At 34.1% G+C, this 15,514-nt stretch overlaps 1 protein-coding gene across 2 annotated transcripts in view; it reads right to left on the bottom strand.

Moving 5' to 3' along the window:
* The window catches only part of LOC110459152 (solute carrier family 23 member 1-like), a 55,794-nt gene that overhangs the window by 22,549 nt on the left and 17,731 nt on the right, over positions 1–15,514 (bottom strand). The window contains exon 1 of one of the 2 annotated variants that reach the window (XM_021511264.1): positions 14,714–14,745. The exons of the other annotated variant lie outside the window; for it this stretch is intronic. The gene's annotated coding sequence lies outside the window, so the exon portion shown is untranslated. Of the gene's footprint in view, positions 1–14,713; positions 14,746–15,514 lie in introns of those variants that run through there. 2 annotated transcript variants of the gene reach the window in all.

Raw genomic sequence — 15,514 nt, 5'->3', positions numbered from 1 at the left:
GCGTTAAGCAGGAGTAGAAACTACCATTTTTACAGACTCTGGTACAGACCCTGGACCGTTTTTCTGTGCCAAAAGTGCGCTGTGTTTGAGTTGCGTTTGCGTTGCGTTTGCGTTCCGTTTGCGTTGCTTTTGCGTTGACCGTTTGTTGTGCGTTTTAACTGTAGCGTTGAATGTGCGTTGAACTTGCGTTTTGCTGGTTATGTAAGAAAATTATCGATGGCTATGTGCAGGTTATTTTAAGTATATGTGAGTGCTGAAATGTTTTTTTATATAAAAAAAATAGTTATATGTATAATAAAGTTTGCAAATTAAAAACAAAATAAATATACAAATAAAAATAGATAAATACGTGAAATAATCTGTCGCAAGTTTTGCAATGACTTATATTTATATTCGAATATTAGGGCTGCGTCGTGTGCTGACTGATGGATGCATGTCTATACACGTACCTTAATTGGCCAGTAAAATTATAAGTAGAAAATAATTGAGTAATTAGTTATTTGTATATTTTGAATATTTAATTTCCATACTTATATCATTCTGTTCATATGAATATATGAATCAAATAACACTAAATCTACAAATACTTCCATCACTGATGGGCTGATGGTGTCGTAATGGTACCAGGGTAATCTGGATTGAAGATATATAATTAGTGCTTCTAAACGGCGAGTTTCATTTTATGAAATATTTGTATTTTTATCTCTATGTGTGTATGGTTTTTCGTTAATTTTATTGTATATAGTGTGGGTTTTGTTTACGTCCAGGTCGAATTATGTAAGTCCTGCGCTCGACTCGCAATATGTATATGCCCCTGCCAAGATTGACAATAAATTGACCTTGATTACGCCGTTGAAAATCATTGAGACCTAGCAATTTTACTAGTTGTGTACTCGGTATTTCTTTAAACTGAATTAAGAGGACACGTTATTATTAATTTTTAATATTTAATAAATTGGTGATGATAATTCAAATAAATATTGAAAATATTGAAAAGACTAATAAAGAACGTGATTATGGTTAAATCACGAATGGCAAAAACCGCTACAAATGAAAAAAAGATCAATAGATAATTCAATTGAATAAAGAAAACAAATTAATTAATAAATCAATAAAATGAAATAAAAATATTGAAATAAATTAAATGAACATAATAACTTAAAAAATATAACTAAATAAATGCAGGAGAGTAAAGATGGTAAATTCAGTTTACATTTGTAGGTGATGTAGAAGGGTGTAGCTGGTAAAGGAATTATAGGTGATGTAGGAGGGTGTAGATGGTATATGAAGTAAATATGATGTAGGAGGGAATATGTGGGTTAGGAAGTAAATGTGATGTACATATGTAGGAGGGTATAGGTGGTATATGAAGTGAATGTGATGTAGGAGGGAATAGGTGGTATAGGAAGTAAATGTGATGTACATATGTAGGAGGGTAAAGGTGGTATAGGAAGTAAATGTGATGTAGGAGGGTATATGTGGTATAGGAAGGAAATGTGATGTACATATGTAGGAGGGTATAGGTGGTATAGGAAGTAAATGTGATGTACATATGTAAGAGGGTATATGTGGTATAGGAAGTAAATGTGATGTACATATGTAGGAGGGTATAGGTGGTATATGACGTAAAGATGATGAAGGGGAGTATAGGTGGTATAGGAAGTGAATGTGATGTAGGAGGGTATAAGTGGTATCGGAGGTAAATGTGATGTACATATGTAGGATGGTATAGGTGGTATAGGAAGTATAGGTGGTATAAGAAGTATACATGACGTAGGAGGGTATATATGGTTTATGAAGTATAGGTGATGTAGGAGGGTATAGGTGGAAAATGAAGTCAAGGTGACGTAGGAGGGTATAGAAAAAAAGGTGACGTAGGAGGGTATATGTGGTATAGGAATTAAAGGTGATGCAGGAGGATATAGTTATTTAAGGTGATGTAGCAGCGTAAAAGTGGTTAAAGGAAGTATGTGTGATGCAGGAGGGTATAAGTGGTATAGGAAGTAAAGGTGACGTAGAAGGGTTATGGTTGTATAGGAAGTAAAGGTGGTATAAGAAGTATAGATGACGTATGAGGGTATAGATGGGTTAAGAAGTATAGGTGATGTAGGAGGGTATAGGTGGCATAGGAAGTTAAGTGACGTATGAAGGTATAGAAAGTAAAGGTGACGTATGAATGTATAGAATGTTAAGGTGACGTAGGATGGTATAGATGGTAGAGGATGGTATAGATGGTGTAAGAGGGTATATATGATGTATGAGGGTATATTTGATGTAGGAGGGTATATATGATGTAGGAGGGTATAGGTGGTATAGGAAGTATATGTGATGTATGAGGGTATATATGGTATAGGAAGTAAAGGTGACGTAGGAAGGTATAGGAAGTATATGTGTTGTAAGAGGGTACAGGTGGTATAGGAAGAATATGTGATGTAGGAGAGTATAGGTGGTATAGGAAGTATATGTGATGTAGGAGGGTATAGGTGGTATAGGAAGTAAAGGTGATGTAGAAGGGTTATGATGGTATAGTAGGTAAAGGTAATGTATGAGGGTAAAGGTTGTATAGGAAGTCGGGTGATGTAGGTGGGTATATGTGGTGTAAGAGGGTATAGATAATGTAGGATTGTATAGGTGGTATAGGTCGTATAGGTGATGTAGGAGGGTATAAGTGGAATAGGAAGTAAATGTGATGTAGGAGGGTATATATGGTATAGGAAGTGAAGGTGACGTAGGAAGGTATAGGAAGTATAGGTGATGTAGGAGGGTATAGGTGGTATAGGAAGTATATGTGTTGTAGGAGGGTATAGGTGGTATAGGAAGTATATGTGATGTAGGAGGGTATAGGTGGTATAGGAAGTAAAGGTGATATAGAAGGGTTATGGTGGTATAGTAGGTTTAGGTGGTGCAAGAGGGTACAGATAATGTAGGATGGTACATATAATGTTAGAATAGCATGTCTTACGCATGTATTGCGCTCCTTACTTTGTGCTGCAGTCTTCCTGCATTTAAAACAAATAAGGTTGACTTCGACCATGCATTTTCCCGCCTGTTCGGTAATATATTGGCGATAATAACATTCCCTTTTTCTTGGCCTTTTTTATTCTGACGGAACAATCCCACATATTTTGTATTTCGGCATCATTTGTTTGCGTTTAAATAATTAATAAAAAAAACTAGTTGCCAACTGGAGGGTACAACAATTCATAAATGTCATTTAAAATGATGTCTTACCTACAAAGCGTAGCTGTACTGTACATGTGTACATTGATTTGTTGACATGATTCCATAGAAGATAAACCAATACTATGCTATTAAAATGTCAATTAAATTTTCCACTGATTTCAACAATATTTTATCACTGATTTTTTAATTTTATGTTTTATCTGAACATGGATTCGAACTTGCACCGTTTACCTCTTCTGGTGACAAGCTAACTGCGTTACATGAGACATAGACGAATATGGAAATACAAACTGTTTTAACCCAAGAAACATCTGTCAGTTTTGAGAAACTTGATCAACCCTGTTTTTCATCATTTTGAGCACTTTTCCAAAGGAGGGCCACTTTTCCGTGATACGATTTATTTTTGCATTTTACATAACGGAATCAAAAACTTGATTCAAAAGTTGGTCCTCGGATGGGAAAGTGTTGAAAGTATTTTTTTAAGTCTGGGAAACCCAGTCACTTTCATCGTTATAGTGAATATGGCCTTATTTGCAGTATTTTATTAACAATACCGAATATCTCAACAGTTCAAGAATTTATATTCAATTGGTTTGATATATATTCCATGCATTTTCGATACTAGAATTTATTTATTCGTCAATTGTTTTTTTCCATTTTCATAAATATGGGCAGTTTTCCGCCATAGCTCTGTGAATCTTTCTATAGTACTTAAGGAGGCTCCACCCTTTCGCAATTAGCCAGTAGGGTTCAATGAAAGTTTCACATAATGGTTACGTCACTATTTAGAGATGATTTTATGAAAATCTAAGCATTCCGATAAACTGGGGATTTTTTGGTAAAAAATACCAAAAAATTGAACTTTTGTAAAATTCAACACAGATTTATTGTAATTGCATTTGTGAAACGATTTATCTGACAGAGCGTAACTCGCTCAACAAAAGTCGTAGCGACCAAGAGCTTGTGATCTACTGTTAGCACGCTATTCGTACAGGTGCATGAGGTCGGTAAACAAAACAGATCAGTCTGCATTACATGCGCCTCATATACGACCTTCTTGAAGTCGTCTGATCTTATGTCTGTGTCTTCCCTTGAGTTAATTAATGTCTTTTTATCATAAGCTTTATTTATGAAGTACGTGTGATTACACATTTCCAAGTTAAGTCTCGATATCGGGTGTTGATATATCATCGTCACGCACGTGTACTATTGTTTACCCGGTGTTACTATAATTTACACTACGGTAATGGAATGCCCGATACGCAATACGGAAATGATGACACGGAAATACGACAAAAAAACATGTGTATTACGAAGGGTGGGAATTCCTTAATTCCATAACCAACATGTACAACCTAGGGACATACTACCAGGTACACACACATATATAATGGAAGATATTATATAATAATTGGGCATCACAGTATATATATATATAATAAAAGCTGAAAATAATCTGGCGGACATGATTTTGATAATAATATACAACATTTGATATACCATCCTATCTAGCTAATGTAAAAGGAAAGAGAATAGTGTGCTTCCACCGGGGATCGAACCCTCGATCTCCAGGTTCCTAATCGGACGCTCTACTACTGAGCTTAAGGGAAATTCCCTTAAAGGGAGAGACACCATTTGTAACGGGAAATAGAATAGTGTGCTTCTACCGGGGATCGTACCCTCGATCTCCAGGTTCCTAGTCGGACGCTGTACCACTGAGCTAAAGGAAATTCCCTCTAGCTTGAAGCTAGAAAATAACCGTAATCCTATCTAAAGTTAAAACCTGCCACACTAACATAAACCACTCTAAAGCGTTTTACAGTACATATTTAAATACAATTAGCATATACCTTAATCAATACAATTTTGAGGAATTCGCAGGAGCTGCCTTATCAGGCGCTAACTACTAGTCCTATGCCACCTGGTAAATATCTCCCTATGTGTGTATGCCTATGTGTGTGCTGGAGATGTAATGTGTTCTGTTTGTAGTGGAACCGTGCTTCCAACGGCATCATTTATAGTGCCACTCTACTAGAATGCTACAGCCCACAGATACCGTAACATACACCCCAGACCAATGTATACTCCACCTGGGTTGTTTAAGGTGTGTGTTAACCACTCGACCAATCCGCCCAGAAAAAAACATCCTTACATACAAAGAAATAATATAAAAATAATAAATCTCAACGAGTCTTTATAGCTATACGTGTGTGCATGTCCAATGTATGAATCAAATATCGTTACCTGTGTCTTTTTTTTTTTTTGTAATTGTTTATTTTTCGACGATTTTTTCATAATACATATAATCATGAAAAGAAACACACACACACACACACACCCAAACTTACAGAGCATATATGCTAGCACGAGATAACTTATTATACAACCATCATATTCTGCATATTTATTTATTAAAACATTTCCTCATTCTCCTACCCCTAGATGATATGCGCTAAGAAGAATAATTCAAACTTCCAAGCCTAGCATAGTATATGTATCACTGTTCACCAACACACACACACATATCACAATGTGTACATGATCATTTGAGCACTGATATATCTACATTGTGGACACTTATACATGTTACTGCACTGTATACATGTTCGATAGTAGCTATTTAATTGTACATACATGAATATGTACAATATGTAAACACACATGCATACACACAAGACTTGTATGCGGTCAGCTGTCTACACATATTGACACTCATATGCCTCATACCTAGCTGTATCTATATAATTCATCTTTTACACACCCACACACACACACACACACACACACACCATCCACCACACAACACACCATAACAAACTCTCAGACACCTATCCATTACACAGGTTAATACACACATCACTCTCTTACTTTAGAACCATAAATAATAGTATACATCTGTTGTGTACATCAAACCTACTATACTTATATAAGAGTAAAATCAGTAGTATAAGTTTAGAGAGAGAGAGAAGGAGAGAGAGGGAGAGAGAAAAGAGAGAGAAGAGAGAGAGAGGGGAGGCAATCTTACATGTAAAAATTGTATATACTTAAGTAGCCAGTGACTTAATCAGAAACTGCTGAGGCCTTGGATATATACTGTATACAAAAAATAAATTAAAACACAGGAAAAATAAATTAACAAAACAGCTATATATCTATAATAGGTTTCCATTTTCTCCAACCTGTTTCAAATTTCATTTTGACATGCTCACTTTTACCGTTATTAATATAGTTTTGGACAATGAAATGATCTTTAATAACATTAATTAGTGCATTGAGATTTAAAGATTTGCAGAGACATCTAGTCTTGTATATATAATGCTTGATAAGAATTAAAATTTCATTATCAACAAAGCTGGAAAGGTGTGAAACTATTCCAAAAAGGAAGGATTCCTTATTAAATGAAAACGGGATAAAAAATAGATCCAGCAGAGTTTCAAATCTCTGCAGTAATTTCTGCACTTCTCGACATTCCCAAAGACAATGAATTATTGTTTCATGTTCTATATTACACAAAGTACATAACAGACTAGGGGTTAAGTTAATTTTAAACAGAAAGGTGTTTGTTGCCAAAATGTGATGTAAAATTCTGACTTGGAACCACTGTAATTTTGCACTTTTTGTTACTGTAAAAGGAATTATGAAAATTTTTGTCCATTTTTCATTATCAAAGTCAAATTCATGGTTCCATTTATTGATCCCTGTAGGTGTTGAAGCTGGAGCAATAATATAGTTATAAAAATCTTTAACCCCTTTTCTACTCTTAAAAAAAAATTCAAGGAGAAGAGGTATAAAAGGTTGGAAAGGTCTTTCTATAGCTATCTGAGAGTCAAATTTCCTAACTAAACGCTTGACAGCTGAGACTAGCCCTTGGTACTGAAGAAAGTTTGTATGGATATGGAAATTAAACTGAAACTCCTCAAGTGAATAGAAAGTCAAGCTGTCAGAATTTTTAACCAGGTCATTTACTGTAAATATTCCTGCCTCAAACCAATTTCGATAAAAAATAAAATTATTACCCACTTGAATATCTTTGTTATACCATAGGGGAGTTTTTAACATTGATTCACTTCTACTGTAGGTTTGTCTCATAAATTTGGAATTATTCAGTCTAACCCATCCTTTAAAAACATCCTTCCAAAATGGGTTAAGACAGGTATTTACACATGTCATAATGTATTCTTTTCCACAATTAATCATTTTTTTAGGATCCAAAATTAGATTCAAAAGCTGATTCCATTTTCCAGATGGCTGGAACAGTCTTCTAATCCAACCTAGCTTAAGAGAATCTATAGAAGCATGTACATCAATCATCTTTAATCCCCCATTTATATAGTTTTGAATCACAACTTCTTTTTTAATCCTATGACTTTTGCCATTCCATAGAAAATTGAATAACAAAGAATTCAACTTAGCAATATATTTTTCGGATGGATTTGGCAAAGTGATAAACAGGTAATTAAGTTGGGAAATCAACAAAGACTTTATGATACTAATTCTACCTAATGGAGTCAAACTCCGTCTATTCCAATTATTAATAAGAGCTTTAAGTTTAACAATCTTTTTGTCAAAATTCATTCTTGGAATCTCACTTAAATCTACGGAAAAATCTATACCCAAAAAGTTGAACTTATCCTTCCCCCATTGTAGATGCAAGTCTGGAAGGAAAGTTTGGTCACTATATTTTCTACTGCCTATCCATATAACCTGTGTTTTTGTAGTATTGATCTTTAACCCAGAGATATTTGCAAAATTATTCAATTCATCGATAGATTCCTTAAGAGACCTCTCAGTACCATCTAGTATCAACCCAGAATCATCTGCATATTGTATATTTAAAATATCTATATTTTCCAATTGGATGCCTTTAATATGGTCATTATTTCTTATTTTTGATGCTAGGACCTCAACACAAAGTATAAAAATATATGGGGCGATAGGATCACCTTGACGGCATCCGCGTTGAATGTTGATAGGTGCAGAAATGTTGCCACCTTGATTAACATAAGAAAATACATTAGTGTGTAAAGATTTAACCCTTTGTCTTATGTCCACCCCAAAATTAAAATATTCTAGTACTTTATCAATAAAACTCCATGAAACCGAATCAAATGCTTTTTCAAAATCTATCAAAAGAACCATTCCTGGAATGTTTCTTTCTTCTGCATAGTGCATCACATCATATAATGTTCTAATATTTTCCCCAATAAAGCGCCCTGATAAGAATCCTGTCTGGTCATTATTTATAAGTTTTCCTAATATAGTTTTTATCCTACGAGAAATTACTCCAGAGGCTATTTTATAAGTGATATTCAAAAGTGAAATTGGTCTCCAATTTTTCAAAAAATGACGTGGTTTGTCTCCCTTTGGGATACATGTTATTATACCTTGTCGTTGTGTGACTGACAGCTGACCATCTGTAAAACCATAATTAATTGAACGAACAACAAAATTACCTAAATATTTCCAAAAAGTCTTAAAAAATTCTGAAGTAAAACCGTCAGACCCAGGACTTTTATTATTTTTCATGTCTTTCAATGTTTTCCCTGCTTCCCCCAATGTTATTCTACCCTCTAAACTGCTAGACTCAACATCATTTAACTTTGGAATATTACAGTCACGAAGATGAACATCTAAATCAGTATTGTCAACATCCCTATGTCTATATAAGTCTGCATAAAATGATTGTACTTCTTCTAAAATATTTTTCTGCTTTGTAATAATTTCATTGTTCTCTTTCTGAATTTGTGGAATAACTTTGGAAATAAAGTTTCTGTTTTCCAAATTAAAAAAATAAGATGTAGGTTTCTCTCCTTCTTCTATCCATTTTGCTCTTGATCTAATAATACTACCTCTGATTTTTTTCAAACGTATACATTCTAGCTCTCTTTTCTTATCTCCTAATTCTTCCTGGTCTGGGTTAATACTATCTTCTAAAATTTCTATAATTTTCTTAAGGTCTTCTTCTTTCAAGTTCTGTTGCTTTTTCCTGTAAGATGCGTAAGATATAGATTTGCCTCTAATTTCCATTAACAATGTTTCTAAAAATAGTTGATCATTAATTAAAAACTGAATATCACTATTGGGAATAAGTGATAATGAGTTAAAATTATACACTGGAAGACAATATTGTAACTTAATGTTCTCGATGCAATTTTTTACCATATCTAAATATTCATGTTCCAGTAATAAAGAATTGTTCAGTTTCCATAAGCCTTTCCCTTTCTTAAATTCATTAATTTTAAAAGTTATAACTGGGGTTGAATGATCTGATCTGTAACCCGGTTCAATGCTTGATTTTTTTATACTGGATAAAAGGTTGTCTGAAATAAGGAAAAAATCTAATCTGGCCTGTTTTATTGGATTACTTCTCCGCCAAGTAAATCTCTTAGTATCCTGGTGATGCTCCCTGTATATGTCAATAAGATTATAATGTTCAATAAGTTCTAAAACCTTGTTTCTAGCAGCAACATTGTTAATATTTCTGTATGAACGATCATAATCTAACTCTGGGTTCAATACTAAGTTAAAATCCCCACATATAATCATATTATCATTCCCAAAACTATCAATAGTATCTGAAACAATGTTATAAAAATCTGGGTTGTCTTGATTTGGGCCGTACAGTGTAATTAGTGTTGTTCTGGAACCCTCAATGGTAATATCAAGAGCAAGGAAATTTCCATTCAAGTCTTTCTTTTCTTTGTGCACTTTACTTTCAAAGTTAGAATTTAAAAGAATAGCGATACCACGTGAATTTGATTTAAAAGAACTAAAATAACTGTCATATCCCCACTCATTTCTTATGTTATTTTCCTGATCTGATGTAAAATGGGTGTCCTGCAAACAATAAATATGATATTTCTTGTCTCTTAGATACGCAAACACGTCTTTTCTCTTTACTCTATCTCCAAGGCCCTGGCAGTTAGCCGAAAGCACACTGATATCGTTCATGTTATTTCCGAGTTTGCACATGATAAAAGTAAGATTGAACCCCCAAATGGACAGGCAGATAAAGAGGAAAGAAAGGGAAAGACAGGTTTACATAAAAGCATATCTATAAAGTCAAGATAAATAAAACTACTACCCAACACTTACAGGACTCGCAAGTCACTGCACCTGACCCTCAAATTTTCAAATACCGGAAATGATCCTATGCCGGAAGTTACTACAGTGTAGTAAAGACTAAACCGAAAATAGCTCTATAATCCGGAGACGTCAATGGTAAAATTAGAGCCACACTTATCACTCGTTTCCGAAATATATATTAATAATAATATTGATGAAAGCTAGAAAGTGAGTAAAAGCAAGACATACGTAACCAACATAGCATATTATAAGCGTAAATAGCATTACTCCATACTTCGCTACAGTTAGCGTGATCACTAGAGTCGAACAAAAGATATTTTTAGCCGAAACATATTATAGCTGCTTACCTGTATGTTAGAATTTTATAGGTCCAATATTACATCCATTTCCACGCTGAATAACTTTCACAATATAAAAGAAACCCGAGACACACACACATATATATATAGATATACACAAGTATACACCAACACTTTAGTACTGTCACATATATATAGGCGGATCGGTAACCAGAAAAATACACTGGCGTTACCTGTGTCTTACTGCCAATAATGATGCATGCATCTTCACCTGCCTATATAGTGAGGTGTATGTTTATATCTTTTCTTATAAATTAACATTTCTGTGTAAACATATCTGGTTTAACAAACCAACACAAACTTTCTCCAATATCATGGACTAGTCACTGCTATCAAACGCTATTTAAGAAAATATGATTTCCTGATACAATGACCTTCCCAGCCTATTATTACCTCTCTTGTTTGATATATTTTTAAAGAGTAAATTGATAATTGCAGCCATTTGGTGTGTTTAAGCTAACAATAGTCTTCTTTTATAACAAAATTGAAATACAAAACATTTATATTGCATGGACTGAAAACATGACTGCTCTTTAAGCATCGAAGCATATAGATGCCTTTCAGATTTCTGGCAAACTACAGCCATAACAACCACATTGAGAAGAAAATATTTGACAATTATCAGATAAGATCTTATTCTCGTCACGTAAAGTTAAACCAGCTATTGATGCGACAAGGGTGTATTTTTATGTGTATGATAAATTTGACAACATGAAAGTCATAGTAAGATTCACTAGATATGTTTAAAACTCTTTAAACATATAGCCTATAGATGTCATTCAGAATTCTTGCAAACTACAGCCATAACAACCACATTAAGAAGAAACTATTTGACATTTACCATAATAGGAAAAGGCAAAGCCTTAAAAGAACGAAGCTTTTGTTGATCTCTGATATTTACTGATTCAGAATGAGATAATACTGCTTCAGATTGAGGCAAGATTTGATTTAAACCTATTTTATTTTAATTTATACACAATCGGAGTTGGGCACAAGTTTTATAACTTATATTAAGCCCTTTCCCTACAATATATTACTAAAAATTATCATATATTTACATATTTACATTTGCTTTAATTGAGAGAGACGGAGAGAGAGAGAGAGAGAGAGAGAGAGAGAGAGATAGAGAATGAGAATTTGATTAGTTGGTTAACATGAAGGAGTGAAGGGAAATATACTCAAAATCTGTTAGTATCTAGAATAAATTGGTGCGTCTGTTTGGCTATTAGGATGTTTTCTTGATATGACAATTCACTATTACCGTATGCTAGGAGCTGCAAGTTAAGTGGAATGAAACCATTTAATTCGCGGTAGAGTTTAATTCTCTGATCCGCATAATTATTGCAAGTAAAAAAGAAGTGATATGTATCTTCGATAGGATGTCCACATTGACAGTGCTGAAAATCTATTAAATTAGCATGAAATAAGTGATTGTTTAAGGTACTAGAGCTATTTCTCAATCTGGTGCGTAAAATATTACTTTTTCGATCACCAAGGAGATAATATATAGGGACTTCTGATGTATTAAGCCTGCGAAGAGTGTCTTTAAAAGCTGTATATGAAACGCTGTGTCTTATATTAAGATCTAACTGGTTCCAGAGTCGGATTGTGTAGGGGAAAAAGGACAAATTTGTTAATTGAAGTCGTGAATTAGGTATACAGTAATTTTCAGCATTACGGAGGTTATAGTGTGTGTTTTCTGAATTTGTATGGGAAGTAAAAAGGTAAGATAGTTAGGTGTAAGATTCTTATGGATTTTGTAAAATAATTGTAATTTCCGCCGAGTTCTACGTTCAGATAACGTTTCTAGACCAGTTTCAAAAATACAATGATTCTCTACTTGAGTAAGGTGGTAACCCGGTGATAATCCTTACAGCCTCAAGCTGAAGTTTTTCTAATTTGTCTGCGTCACCGAGAGTGCACCCATCCCATACCTCACAACAGTATTCTAATAGAGGAAGAATGTACGATCTATAAATTTTACTTAAAGTTCGTCCAATTTTGATTTTTTTCAAATCATTATTTATCTTAATAAGTTTCGATAATCTGGGGAGATGCATTAGAACATAATAAAGACGGTTATCGTCAGCAAATCATTTAGACAAGCTTTCAAGATTATCAGATATATCATTAATATATAAAATGAAAAGTAAAGGGCCTAGTACTGAGCCTTTAGGTACTCCAGCTTTAGTAGTTTTAATAGAAGACTTATCATTACCAACAAAAACTTGCTGTCGTCTATTACTTACATAATTACTTACCAGGCTAATAACTTTCCCGATATACCAGAACTAGTTAGTTTCACTTTCAGTCCTTGTGCCACATACGATCGAATGCTTTAGATATATCACAAAAAACTAAATAGGTAGGATGTCTTTTTTCTAAAATTTCACATAAAGTGTGATCGATTTCTATCATTTGATGAACAGTAGAGTGACCAGGTTGAAATCCAGATTGGAATTTATATATTAATGAATTATCTAACAAATAGTTGTTTAAACAACAATCGTTCAAAAACTTTACCAACAGTGATAAGTAATGATATTGGTCTATAATTAACAGATTCATGTTTATCCCCCTTTTTAAATAAAGGCATCGATCACTACAGCTTGTTTCCACTGGTTTGGAAAGATATCAGAATCCAAAGAAGATCTAAATATAAGGGATAGAGGGAGAGCTACTGACCTTGCTGTATTTTTCAACATATTGTAGCTAATGGTGTCGCTACCCACAGCTTCATTAATATTTAAAGATTTTAAAATGTCTATAATGTCATTCATGTGGAACGGTATGTCAGATAAAGTCGGGTCTGTCCGAAGTTCTACTGTCGGTACGTCAATGTTAGTATCATCGATTGTCGAGATGGAAACAAAGTAATCATTTAGAATATTAGCCTTGGTATCGTTTGCAATTTCTTATTTTCCGGTTTTGTTTCTCAGGGGAGGTATACTATTGGAATTATCTGAAGTTTTTATTAATCTGCGGACAATTTTCCAAAAATGTCTAGGGTTCGAATCAGAGTATTGATCTAAAATGCCATTATTTGTCCGCGTAAAACAAATCTTTTGTCCTTTTCTTAAGATTATTCACATGATTCCGTTGTTTCCGAAAATTAGTCAAGTTATTTGGAGAACGATTAGATTTAAATAAGTTCAATAGTCTGTCTCTTTTCCTGATTTCCAGTCATAAGTTAGAATTAAACCATGGTTTGTCATCAGGTCGAATCGTCACTAAGTCGCTTGATCATCGGGGTGCTTGTATAGGTGGATTCGATTACCTAACACGTGACCAGTCAACAGTTTCACGTGACCAGTCAACAGTCATTAGTTAAGTTCGTTTGGTGAATTGTCTGGGAAACAGTCGAAATTGATTAATATGCATTTATATAGCGAGTCAGGTAACAACAACTTATGTTAAGACAATGCACCGTACGTGTGCGTTGGTAGAAACAACCGACCGCCACCCGATACTGAACTAAATCATTACCCATGATCGTTAAACATTATTACTGCATATACTTCCCACCTCTCAAAATGGAAAACTGTGGGCAATAAATCACTTGCTACCACAGTCCACTGCACACATAATCCCCTTTCATGGCCAATCATGATTACATGACCATGAAAGGGGGTGTGCCCAGTGGACTGGTCACAAATGCTGTAAGAAAGGGGAGATAATCAATAAGTAAGTATAATGACGAAGTCAATACAGTGGAAAGGATAAACTTAGTTGACACATTTAAAATAAGACACAATTTTATTTTTAAATGGCAATTTCATGATTGAAAAACAATAAAAAAAATACTGAGTTGGCAGCGTTATTGATTTCCTTATCACTTGAGAGGATAAGCATTTCCTTGAAAAGTTTATAACGTTTAGGAGCTGTTTCTTTATACAAAATTGCACATTCAAATATACTAATCATTGAAAGAACTGGAATACCTTAGGGATTGATAACCTCTTACATTGAAAATGGTTTCACTATCCTGTACCTTTGCCACATCTTGAAAATTAAACTGAAAATGTAGTCAGAATTCAACATTGTGTCCCGTATTTTGTTCTAATTGTTGAACAGACACTCCTTACCTTCCCTGACACTGGAGCTGGTAGTAATCCAAAAACACTTGTATCCATTATGAAGGATACACTCAGACTGGGCTATTGAGAATAAAGACAAACTTACCTGGTTCTGATTAGTACTCACTCACACAGGTACATGCAAATTATCTGCAGTGTAGGGTAGGTAAAAAGATTGTACAGGTGAACAATTTTTACTAAATTTTTCTGTTTTGTTCGAGTTGGTAAGCATGCAGTAAGCCAGTTATTGCATGATTTCTCCTCGCTTCGCTCGGGTGTAATACATCCCTTGTTCCTCGTAAACCATGCAATAACCTTTACATGCAGCATGTATAAAGAGGCGGTCGACCGTGAACAACACGCGCACACACAAGTGTTTTACTACACAACGAAAGCACTCAGACAAGAAGGTTCGATAGTAGGGGTCAAGATAGGACAGGTCAAAGTTGAGAAAGGTGAAAAGGGGAGGTAAAAAAATATAAACAAAGAAGAATTTAGCACACATGGAAAACAAAACTAAGATGTTGTCATGGATGGTGAAGTGCCTAAATTTGTTTTATAATACTGATGTCTATAATGTGACAATAATGCTTAATTGGGTTTACACTTGTAGAGATGTTTACATTATTTATACATGTACAATCATACCCACAATGTATACAACCATACCCACAATATATACAATCATACATATATACAATCATACCCACAATATATACAATCATACCCAATATATACAATCATACATATATACAATCATACCCACAATATATACAATCATACCCAATATATACAATCATACATATATAT

Source organism: Mizuhopecten yessoensis, unplaced genomic scaffold (assembly GCF_002113885.1).
Source record: "Mizuhopecten yessoensis strain PY_sf001 unplaced genomic scaffold, ASM211388v2 scaffold9977, whole genome shotgun sequence".
NCBI lineage: Eukaryota > Metazoa > Mollusca > Bivalvia > Pectinida > Pectinidae > Mizuhopecten > Mizuhopecten yessoensis.
Note: the sequence above shows the minus strand (reverse complement) of the source record. Positions and strands in the feature narration are given on the sequence as shown.